This window comes from Aquarana catesbeiana, linkage group LG02 (genome assembly GCF_042186555.1).
Source record: "Aquarana catesbeiana isolate 2022-GZ linkage group LG02, ASM4218655v1, whole genome shotgun sequence".
Lineage (NCBI taxonomy): Eukaryota > Metazoa > Chordata > Amphibia > Anura > Ranidae > Aquarana > Aquarana catesbeiana.
In genome coordinates this window covers 771,289,258-771,301,948 of record NC_133325.1, presented here as the reverse complement: position 1 = coordinate 771,301,948, position 12,691 = coordinate 771,289,258, and the positions used below count along the sequence as shown (strand labels likewise).

Below are 12,691 nucleotides of genomic sequence, written 5' to 3'. Positions count from 1 at the left end.
AGATCAGAGATGTGTGTCTGTTAGTACAGCTTCAAAGGTTTACTGAAGTGAAAATTAGGCCTATAGGGAGCAGCAAGTCTGATCAACAACGCATTTGAGACTCTTTACTCAATAAATGGATTGAAGAGTCACTTCAATTACCCAGTCATATGAAAAGCAAGCTCGTATTTATTCAATCTGCACAGTATTGGATATTCAAATGGGAAACCGCTACAATTTGAGTGTAGTGTAGAGTCTCAACTCCTTTAGTAAATCAACTAGGTATGCACCGAAATTTTGGCCGCCGAAACATATCGGCCGAAAATTGTGTTTTTGGCACATTGCCGAAAGGAAAATTGCGCAGTAGCAGTGGCCGCGCTGCTCATTGCGGGGTATCATCCTGGCTCAAGGTCCAGTCCTGTCCTCTCCTCCGTCCTTCTCTCCTTGCAGAGCGGCGATCTCCCTATGTCAGGGAGCAGAATTTTCCAGCCGTAATAACAATGTCCCGCCTCCTGTGATTGACGGCACACTGATCTAATGCTGGGACATTGAATCAGTGTGATGTGTTAACAGGAGGCGGGACATTGTTACTGCGGCCTGGGCAATTCAAATGACACACAGAGATCGCCGCTCTGATCTGGGCACAGGCAAGCTGCGTCCACTAGCACTGGGGAGAGGCTGCGCGACTGGCACTGGGGAGAGGCTGCGCGACTGGCACTGGGGAGAGGCTGCGCGACTGGCACTGGGGAGAGGCTGCGCGACTGGCACTGGGGAGAGGCTGCGCGACTGGCACTGGGAAGAGGCTGCGCGACTGGCACTGGGGAGAGGCTGCGCGACTGGCACTGGGGAGAGGCTGCACGACTGGCACTGGTGAGAGGCAGCACACAGAAGCCTGGCTGGGGCATCGGATTGAGAATGATTGCTGGGCTTGCCCCCCAGCTGCCACCCACCCCACTTTGCCAGCGGCTGCTGCGGAATGTCAGTATGCTGGGGAGAAGACAGGGGATTCCCTCCTGCTGCTGTGCGCTCAGTGAGGGAGCAAAGACCAGCTCTTCTATGGGTACAGAGTCATGGTGTCCCTTCTGCCTGGGGCAACCCTGCCCCCCCTAAAAACTGCTGCCTTGTTTGCCTTGCGGTAGATACACCTCTGGGTACAAGTTTAAAAATAGCTTTATTACCACTTTAAACCAAAACTAAAGTTCTCCCGCGTGTTCATTTGTTATTTCTGGAGCTTACTTATGCACTTTTTTGGGTTGAAAAGAGGTGGATCCAGAAAAAATCTCTGAATTGTAACATAACGAAAAGAATGGAATGCATTTATCGGCGTACAACACACGTCGGCGTATAACACGCACCCCTTGTTTAGGAGGAAAAAAACTTTTTAAGGAAAAAAAACTTACATTTAAATGCCCATCAATGCAGCCTTATCAGTGTCCATCTGCAGCCTTGTAGTGTTATTTGCAGCCTTTCAGTGTCATTTGCAGCCTTGTCAGTGTCATTTGCAGCCTTGTCAGTGTCATTTGCAGCCTTGTCAGTGTCATTTGCAGCCTTGTCAGTGTCATTTGCAGCCTTGTAGTGTCATCTGCAGCCTTGTAATGTCATCTGCAGCCTTGCCCAGTGACACTGCAGACTTGTCAGTGTCACTGCAGTTTTTAAATATGGCGCCGCCGAGAGACACAGAGATGGTCCTGTGTCTCTCGGTGACTCTCGGCTGCTTTCGGCTCCTCTCGTAGTCCTGTGGGCGGAGCCGAGCGCCGCCGATATACATACATAGCCGAGTGTACTTGGCTAGGTTCGGCTAGCTCCGCTCAGTCACGCCCAGTCCATGTGTTATCTCCATCATAGGGCGGGACTGGGCGTGACTGTGAGCGGAGCTAGCCCAACCTAGCCGAGTACACTCAGCTATACATGTATGTCGGCGGCGCTCGCTCCTCCGCTCACAGTCAGCGGGGGATTGGCGGGGATCGGCGTAAAACACGCACCCGCGATTTTCCCCTGATTTTAAGGGGAAAAAAGTGCGTGTTATACGCCGATAAATACGGTAATTTGTTACGTTTCGGAGATTCTGATGAGTCCCCTTGCATCCAACCCAAACACAATAATCGTATTTCACTTTTATACCTTCCTGTATTTATTGCAATATGTTTACTTTTTCATATGTAGTGCATATAATAATAAAAAATGTTCATACAAAATAAAAACAAAATGCATCTGAATCAATTTGGGTCATTTGTTACGTTACTTCAGATGCTTCAAACATTAACAAAATGCCCAAACTATCACACATCATGTTATCCGAATGAATACAAATTCATTTGTTGTTTCCTTATATTTTGTTTTACACTCATTACTATTGTAATTTGGAGATTCGGATACATCTGAATCTCTGAATAATAAAAATTTTGTCCGAATTTTGATTTGTAATGAAACAAATGTCTACCTGAAGCTGTGACAGCCTTAGATACCAGCACACTGCAGAAAAAAGTATTTGATCCCCTTCTGATTTTGTACGTTGTCCACTGATAAACAAGATATCGGTCTATAATTTTAATGGTAGGTTTATTTTCTGTTCAAAGCTTTTTATTGGTAACAATCAAATAGCGATTACTGACAAATAACAGAGTACATTTTGGATAAAGCAATATGGTGAAGACATGTTGAAGAGGGGGGTACAGAGTTTGATTAAGATAACATAGATTACACAATCCAATAGGAGCCGTAAATGTTATAATAAGGGAGGTGATGTGCCTTTTGACACTAGAGGGTTGGCTAAAGGTATTACTCTGTAAAAAGGTGATGGCAGTACCAACTAAACAATTTGTACGAACAGATTACGTTACCGGTGGTAAACAATGTTTAAGGGTGAGGGTTTGAGAGGAGGGAGGGGAGTCAAGAAGAAAGAGGGTTAGGAAGAAATAAGGAAAGGTTGGTTAGCGGAGTAGTGGTCGGATAGCCCGCACGGGCCCAGGTCGTATAGTGTCAGTGTCGCTGAATGTCAGGGTGGAATTAAGGTTCTAAGAGATGCTTGTCAAAGTCAGGGGGCAGGAAGTGATCTATCCATGGATGCCAAATTTTGAGGTGCTGGGGAATCTTGTCTAAGATCGTTGCTTCAATTTCGCCATGTATCATAGCCTGGGTGACCCTATTTTTCACTTCTGCTATGTTTAGGGTCGGTGTCTTCCAGGCCTTAGCAATTGTTTGCTTGGCCGCTGTGGTGAGTTGATGGAGAAGGCGCAGTTGAGCTCTAGTGTAATCCTGTGGGATATAATTTAGTAAGGCAACTGATGGGTCAGGGTCTAGATTTTCTCGGAGCAATGTGGAGGTCATTTGAAATGTTGACGCCCAGAAGCGTTGTACAATCGGACATTTCCACCAAATGTGTGCCTCTGTCACTACAACCTCGGAAGCAATTCGGGGGATAATTCGGCAGGAACTTAGCGATTCTGGCTGGGACCAGGTACCACCGCACGAGGACTTTATAATTGGCTTCTGAAGCGACAACATTTTGGGATGAGTTTTTTTGTGTTGGTCCATATGTTCGTCCAGTTTTCCAGATCCAGGTCAATTGCTAGGTGCTTGGACCGCTGTAGAGCAGATGAGGGGAGAGTTGCTGGGGGGGATGTGAGATGGGTATAGAGGCAAGAGATGATATCTGGAGCATGTGGATCTGAGTCGCATATACCCTTAAACATACTTAAATTGTCCAGCCCTGAGCAAGATCTTATAACTGTTTTTGGTAGGTTCATTTTAACAGTGAGAGACAGAATAACAACAAAAATATCCAGAAAAACGCATTTCAAAAAAGTTAGAAAATGATTTGCATTTTGCATCTCTTAAAGTAAGTGCTCCTAATCTCAGCTTGTTACCTGTATAAAAGACACCTCTCCACATCTCCACCATGGCCAAGACCAAAGAGCTGTCCAAGGATGTCAGGGACAAGATTGTAGGCCTACACAAGGCTGGAATGGGCTACAAGATCATCACCAAGCGGCTTTGTGAGAGGGTGACAACAGTTGGTGTGATTATTTGCAAATGGAACTGGAAGAAACACAAAATAACTATCAATCTCCCTCAGTCTGGGGCTCCATGCAGGATCTCACCTAGTGGAGCTCCAATGATCAGAACTACACAGGAGAATCTTGTCAATGATCTCAAGGCAGCTGGGACCATAGTCACCAAGAAAACAATTGGTAATACACTACACCGCGAAGGACTACAATTCTGCAACACCCGCAAGGTCCCCCTGCTCAAGAAAGCACTTGTACAGGCCCATCTAAAGTTTGCTAACGAACGTCTGATTCAGAGGAGAACTGGGTGAAAGTGTTGTGATCAGATGAGACCAAAATTAAGCTCTTTGGCCTCAACTCAACTCGCCGAGTTTGGAGGAGGAGGAATGCTGCCTATGACCCCAAGAACACTGTCCCCATCTCAAACATGGAGGTGTAAACATTATGCTTTGGGGGTGTTTTTCTGCTAAGGGGACAGGACAACTTCACTGCATCAGAGGGATGATGGACAGGGCCATGTCAAATCTTGGGAGAGAACCTCCTTCCCTCAGCCAGGGCATTGAAAATGGGTCATGGATGGGTATTCCAGCATGACAATTCCCCAAAGCACATGGGCAGGGCAACAAAGGAGTGGCTCAAGAAGAAGCACATTAAGGTCCTGGAGTGGCCTAGCCAGTCTCCAGACCTTAACCCCATAGAAAATATGTGGAGGGAGCTGAAGGTTCGAGTTATTTCAGCTTTGAAACCTCAATGACTTGGAGAGAATCTGCAAAGCGGAGTGGGACAAAATCCCTCCTGAGATGTGCGCAAACCTGGTGGCCAACTACAAGAAACGTCTGACATCTGAGATTGCCAACAAGGGTTTTGCCACAAGTACTAATTCATGCGAGGGAGTCAGATACTTATTTTACTCATTAAATTGCAAATTGATTTATAACTTTTTTGAAAGAACTTGAAAACTTTTTTTATGGATATTTTTGTTATTCTGTCTCTCACTGTTAAAATAAACCGACCATTAAAATTAGAGACTGATCATTTCTTTGTCAGTGGGCAAACGTACAAAATCAGCAGGGGATCAAATACTTTTTTCCCTCACTGTATGGCAGTAAGGGGCTGCTCACACCAGGAACTACACAATTTTTCATGTTCAGTGAAGTGCATTTAACCAGAATTGGTGGTGCGTTTTTTCCAAGCTTGCATTTACTTTGAGGTCACACCATAAACTGCATGTCTACTGCACATTTTTTTTTTTTTAATGCACATTTTACATACAGTTGATGCATGTTTTTCCATCTGCGTTTGCCCTGCGAGGTCAGATCCTTTTTATGTGCACAGTGATGCATTACAGTGCATTTGTGGTGCGGAAAAATGCAGCTTGCTGTACCTTTTTTCAGTGCACTGTAGTTGTGTAAACTATGCCACAGGCTAACCTGGATTTTGAACTGTTAATGCCACATACTGTATGTCAAACACAAGGCCCATGAGCCGAATGAGGCCCGCCAGGCCTTGTCATGTGGCCCTCACACCCAGAACTCCACCTCTCTCCCTCTGCTCCCCTTAGCCCTAGTGTAAGTTGCGCTAACATCGGTCAGAACCTTAGTGGCGGTTCATTGTTCAGTGGAGCTGCGCTGTTGGGTGGAAATCAGGGCTTGAGTCCTGCAGGAACGCAAGGGAACAACGTTCCTGTACTTTTTACACAGCAGGAACGTCATTCCCATTAGCAACCATGTCCTGCAGGACTGGCCTCAAGTATGCAAGCTGTGGCAGGCAGTGTGTGTAGGGGAGGACGTCCGTGCCAACGGGGGGTGGTCCTCCCCTGGTGCCACACATTGGGGGGCTTCATCCCGGTGCACCCATCCTCCCCTCCCTTGGACCTCCTCCAGGGACCACTATACTATGACAGGTTTAGCAGTGGACCGCGCCCGCCAATCTGCACAGCTCAATTCTTGCTGCAATATTGTCATTGGCTGCCAGAACCGCCGTTGTCCTAGCAACCAATGACATCACTTGTACTTCCCGCCCTCTTCAGCAAGTTCCTCCATCCAGCTCATGCCTCCTGCAGCAGTCCCGGAGGAGGGAAGGTATAGAGGACTTTCCTCAATGTTGGGTCACACTACAGAGAAGACCCGGGGATTGCACATTAAACCATGCACTCTGTTCACATCATACCCCTAGACTCTGCACTTTCTACACAGCGCGCCTCTGAACCCTGTACACAGCGTGCCTCTGAACCCTGTACACAGCGCGCCTCTGAACCCTGTACACAGCGCGCCTCTGAACCCTGTACACAGCGCGCCTCTGAACCCTGTACACAGCGCGCCTCTGAACCCTGTACACACGCGCCTCTGAACCCTGTACACAGCGCGCCTCTGGACCCTGTGCACAGCGCACCCCTGAACCCTGCACTCTGTGTACAACGCACCCTTGAACCCTGCACATGCATTTTGGCCAGAGAGCCTTGTTAACTGCATACAAAATGACAGAGAAACCACATTCTATATATAATATATGGGGCTCTCCACTAGAGGTGCGCATCTTCACTGGCCTCACGATTCGATTACAATTATCATGTCAACGGTTCGATTTGATTGCAGGATGCATCACAATTACAGCGCAAGTGCGAGTGGTTTTCATCAAAAAATTCAAGCCGTCAGGAGAACTCCATTTCTTTTCTTTTATCTGTTCTTAAAAAAAAAGACAACACTCTCTGCATGTAGCAAAGTCTAAATACAGCAGACAACAACTTAACCACTTGAGCCCCGGACCATTATGCTGCCTAAGGACCAGAGGTCTTTTTCCAATTTGGCACTGCGTCGCTTTAACTGCTAATTGCGCGGTCATGCAATGCTGTACCGAAACGAATGCGTCCTTTTCTTCCCACAAATAGAGCTTTCTTTTGATGGTATTTGATCACCTCTGCGGTTTTTATTTTTTGCGCTATAAACGGAAAAAGACCGAAAATTTTGAAAAAAAATGATATTTTCTACTTTTTGTTATAAAAAAAATCCAATAAACTAAATTTTAGTCATACATTTAGGCCAAAATGTATTCGGCCACATGTCTTTGGTAAAAAAAATGTCAATAAGCGTATATTTATTGGTTTGCGCAAAAGTTATAGCGTCTACTAACTAGGGTACATTTTCTGTAATTTACACAGCTTTTAGTTTATGACTGCCTATGTCATTTCTTGAGGTGCTAAAATGGCAGGGCAGTACAAAACCCCCCCAAATGACCCCATTTTGGAAAGTAGACACCCCAAGGAAATTGCTGAGAGGCATGTTGAACCCATTGAATATTTATTTTTTTTGTCCCAAGTGATTGAAAAATGACAAAAAAAAAAAAATATTTACAAAAAGTTGTCACTAAATGATATATTGCTCACACAGGCCATGGGCCTATGTGGAATTGCACCCCAAAATACATTCAGCTGCTTCTCCTGAGTATGGGGATACCACATGTGTGGGACTTTTTGGGAGCCTAGCCGCGTACGGGGCCCCGAAAACCAATCACCGCCTTCAGGATTTCTAAGGGTGTAAATTTTTGATTTCACTCTTCACTGCCTATCACAGTTTCGGAGGCCATGGAATGCCCAGGTGGCACAAAACCCCCCAAAATGACCCCATTTTGGAAAGTAGACACCCCAAGCTATTTGCTGAGAGGCATATTGAGTCCATGGAATATTTTATATTTTGACACAAGTTGCGGGAAAGTGACACTTTTTTTTTTTTTTTCATAAAGTTGTCACTAAATGATATATTGCTCACACAGGCCATGGGCATATGTGGAATTGCACCCCAAAATACATTTAGCTGCTTCTCCTGAGTATGGGGATACCACATGTGTGGGACTTTTTGGGAGCCTAGCCGCGTACGGGACCCCGAAAACCAATCACTGCCTTCAGGATTTCTAAGGGTGAAAATTTTTGATTTCACTCTTTACTGCCTATCACAGTTTCGGAGGCCATGGAATGCCCAGGTGGCACAACCCCCCCCCATATGACCCCATTTTGGAAAGTAGACACCCCAAGCTATTTGCTGAGAGGCATGGTGAGTATTTTGCAGCTCTCATTTGTTTTTGAAAATGAAGAAAGACAAGAAAAAACATTTTTTTTTTTTCTTTTTTCAATTTTCAAAACTTTGTGACAAAAAGTGAGGTCTGCAAAATACTCACTATACCTCTCAGCAAATAGCTTGGGGTGTCTAATTTCCAAAATGGGGTCATTTGGGGGGGTTTTGTGCCACCTGGGCATTCCATGGCCTCCGAAACTGTGATAGGCAGTGAAGAGTGAAATCAAAAATTCACGCCCTTTAGAAAGCCTGAAGGCGGTGCTTGGTTTTCGGGGTCCCGTACGCGGCTAGGCTCCCAAAAAGTCTCACACATGTGGTATCCCCGTACTCAGGAGAAGCAGCAGAATGTATTTTGGGGTGTAATTTCACATATTCCCATGGCATGTTTGAGCAATATATCATTTAGTGACAACTTTGTGCAAAAAAAAAAAAAAAAAAATTTGTCTCTTTCCCGCAACTTGTGTCGCAATATAAAATATTCCATGGACTCGACATGCCTCTCAGCAAATAGCTTGGGGTGTCTACTTTCCAAAATGGGGTCATTTGGGGGGGGGTTTGAACTGTCCTGGCATTTTATGCACAACATTTTGAAGCTTATGTCACACATCACCCACTCTTCTAACCACTTGAAGACAAAGCCCTTTCTGACACTTATTGTTTACATGAAAAAGTTATTTTTTTTTGCAAAAAAATTACTTTGAACCCCCAAACATTATATATTTTTTTAAAGCAAATGCCCTACAGATTAAAATGGTGGGTGTTTCATTTTTTTTTTTCACACAGTAATTGCGCAGCGATTTTTCAAACGCATTTTTTGGGGAAAAAACACACTTTTTAAAATTTTAATGCACTAAAACACACTATATTGCCCAAATGTTTGATGAAATAAAAAAGATGATCTTAGGCCGAGTACATGGATACCAAACATGACATGCTTTAAAATTGCGCACAAACGTGCAGTGGCAACAAAATAAATACATGTTTAAAAGCCTTTAAAAGCCTTTACAGGTTACCACTTTAGATTTACAGAGGAGGTCTACTGGAAAAATTACTGCACTCGATCTGGCCTTCGCGGTGATACCTCACATGCATGGTGCAATTGCTGTTTACGTTTGACAACAGACCGCCGCTTGCGTTCGCCTTAGCGCGAGAGCAGGGGGCGACAGGGGTGCTTTTTTTTTTTTTTTTTTTTTTTTTCTTTATTATTTTTTTGCTTTTTTAATCTTACTTTTAAACTGTTCCTTTCATATTTTTTTTTTTTAATCATTTTTATTGTTATCTCGGGGAATGTAAATATCCCCTATGATAGCAATAGGTAGTGACAGGTACTCTTTTTTGAAAAAATTGGGGTCTATTAGACCCTAGATCTCTCCTCTGCCCTCAAAGCATCTGATGACACCAAGATCGGTGTGATAAAATGCTTCCCCAATTTCCCAATGGCGCTATTTACATCTGGCGAAATCTAAGTCATAAAATGCTCGTAGCTTCCGGTTTCTTAGGCCATAGAGATGTTTGGAGCCACTCTGGTCTCTGATCAGCTCTATGGTCAGCTGGCTGAATCACCGGCTGCATTCTCAGGTTCCCTGTTGAGACAGGAGAGCCAGAGAAAAACACGAAAGACGGTGGGGGGGGCATTCCCTCCCACGGCTTGTAAAAGCAGTCTAGAGGCTAATTAGCCGCTAGGATTGCTTTTACATGAAAGCCGACCGCTGGCTGAAAAGAATGATACCAAGATGATACCTAAACCTGCAGGCATCATTCTGGTATAACCACTCAAAGTCGTGAATGGCGTACCTGAAGACAAAAAAATGGTTAACAATGGTTAACAATAAAGCACAGTAAACAGTAAAGTATAAATAATTACATACCTGAAAAACAAACATGATAAAACATAATAACAATAACAATAAAACATTGCAGAATAGAATACAGTAAAAAAAGAGCAGAACAATAGAGAGAGAGAATAGAGAGAGAGAGAACAATAAAACGACAACTATTTTTTTTAATTTTATATATTTTTTTTTTTTTACACTTTTTTTGTAACTAACTTTTATAACTGTAACCGGTTCCAGGTTCGGGTCTCTCAAAATGCGATGGCATCTTGGGAGACCCTGTGAAAGTGTGCCTAGTCTGTGCAATGCTGTACCCTACGCTAATACTCAACTAGTGAATGGTAGCGTTCAAAACATTCACCAATGCAAAGACCAGGATTGTCAGGACAGGAGGGACAATAATAGCGGGTGTCACGCCTATATCCGCGCTTGCTGCAGACACATCTTTTTTGGGGGGGTTCGTTGGGTAGGGGTACTCGGGAGGACATAAAAATGCCTCTCATGCAGCCGACTGCATTTGGTTGGGGATGTGAATGGGAGAAGTACGGGCGCTGCAGAAGTGGTGGGTTCCCAATTAGGATTGGCGAATGCAGCAGGAAGGGCATTATGGGCACGACGGTCCTGTGTTTGTCTTTTTGGTGGCAGCGGGACACTACTTGTGCTTGCCACCTCACCAGCTTGAACTGCACTTATGGGACTCGCCACGTCACCAAATGTTACTGCAGTGCTGGTTTGGCTATGACCAGGGTATACTACGCTGCTGGTGCTTGCCAGTTCCCCAAAACGCTACCAAAAAACTGTTAGCGATCGCAGGGATCAGGCCTGACTCTGCGAACGCTGCAGTTATGCGTTTAGTGTTCTGTAAGTGACAGTGATCGATCGATACTGCACTTGGGTGGGCTGGGCCGGGCGGAGGGGCAAAACGCAGGTGCTAGCAGGTATCTGGGCTGATCCCGCTAACACTGCGTTTTTGGGAACCCTAAACTGCTGGTGACGCTAGTATAGATCTGATCGGATCAGATATTGATCCGATCAGATACTATACCACTAAGGGAGGTGTATGGTGCGTGCGTGGGTGTTAGCGGTACTGGCGCTAACCTGACGCTGCCTGGGGCTGGTGCTTGCCAGTTCACCAAAATGCTACCAAAAAAACTGTTAGCGATCGCAGGGATCAGGCCTGACTATGCGAACGCTGCAGTTATGTGTTTAGTGTTTTGTAAGTGACAGTGATCGATCGATACTGCACTTGGGTGGGCTGGGCGGAGGCGCAAAACGCAGGTGCTAGCAGGTATCTGGGCTGATCCCACTAACACTGCGTTTTTGGGAACCCTAAATTGCTGGGGACGCTAGTATAGATCTGATTGGATCAGATATTGATCCGATCAGATATTATACCACTAAGGGAGGCGCATGCTGCGTGCGTGGGTGTTAGCGGTACTGGCGCTAATCTGACGCTGCCTGGGGCGACGCATATCACCGCCGGGCGATTAGGGGGCTAAACCTTTATTCGGTAATAAACGGCGGGTGCCCTGACACTATAAAAAATAAACAAACTAACCAGCGTCAACCGTAACGGTTATACGGTGATCAGTGGTGAAAGGGTTAACTAGGGGGCAATCAAGGGGTTAAAACATTTATTAGGTAGTATATGGGGGTCCCTGACGCTATAAAACGCTGACGGCGAACCTAAATATTTACCTCACTAACTAGCGTCACCAGCGACACTAATACAGCGATCAGAAAAATGATCGCTTAGCGACACTGGTGACAGGGGGTGATCAAGGGGTTAAAACTTTATTAGGGGGGGTTAGGGGGGTACCCTAGACCTACAGGGGGGTAACAGTAACTGTGCTAACACAGTAACTGTCACAAACTGACACCTAGCAGTAATCAGAAAAAAAATAAAAAAAAAAATAAAAAAACTGCTGGTGTCAGTTTGTGACAGAGGGGGGGGGGTGATCGGGGGGGGATCGGGGGGCGATCGGGGGGGGGGGGGGATCGGGGTGTAATGTGTGCCTGGCATGTTCTACTGTGTGTGTGTTGGTGCACTCACTCACATGTCGTCTCTCCTCGGGCCGGAACGGAAACTACCGACCCGAGGGGAGATGACATCACTTCCTTTGCTGCTGTTTAGCATACAGCAGCAAAGGAGTGTTCCTATTGGCCGGCGGCGATCGCGAGGGGGGGGCCACGAACGGATGGCCTCCCCCTCGTCTCCGATCGCCGGGGGACAAAACGGGACCACCTCGGGCGGCGGGGGGGGTCCGATCGGACCCCCCACCCGCGGGAGGCAAATCACGTACATGTACGTGATTTTGCCTGCCCGTGCCGCCTTGCCGACGTACATCGGCGTGAGGCGGTCCTTAAGTGGTTAAAGGAGCTCCAGGCTCTCCCCCAAAATACTAGGAGATGGTCAAAGACTGCAGACATGATACAAGAGGTGATCAGAGACTGCAGACATGATACAAGAGATGGGTAAGCTATAAAGCGCTACATAAACTGTTGGCTCTATATAAGTCCTGTATAATAATAATGGTCAGAGACTGCAGACATGATACAAGAGATGGGTAAGCTATAAAGCGCTACATAAACTGTTGGCTCTATATAAGTCCTGTATAATAATAATGGTCAGAGACTGCAGACATGATACAAGAGATGGTCAGAGACTACAGACATGATACAGAAAATGGTCAGAGACTGCAGACCTGATACAGGAGATGGTAAGAGACTGCGGACAAAGTACAGGAGGTGGTCAGAGACTGCAGGTAAGATACAATAGATGGTCAGAGACTGCAGACATGATACA

General features: G+C 45.7%; 1 protein-coding gene and 1 long non-coding RNA gene across 2 annotated transcripts in view; one reads left to right on the top strand and one right to left on the bottom strand.

The window, feature by feature from the left end:
* LOC141129347 (uncharacterized) overlaps positions 1–12,691 on the bottom strand; it is a 177,939-nt gene that overhangs the window by 53,468 nt on the left and 111,780 nt on the right. The window lies entirely within an intron of this gene.
* Positions 1–12,691, top strand: part of LOC141129875 (uncharacterized) — a 96,012-nt gene that overhangs the window by 7,017 nt on the left and 76,304 nt on the right. The window lies entirely within an intron of this gene.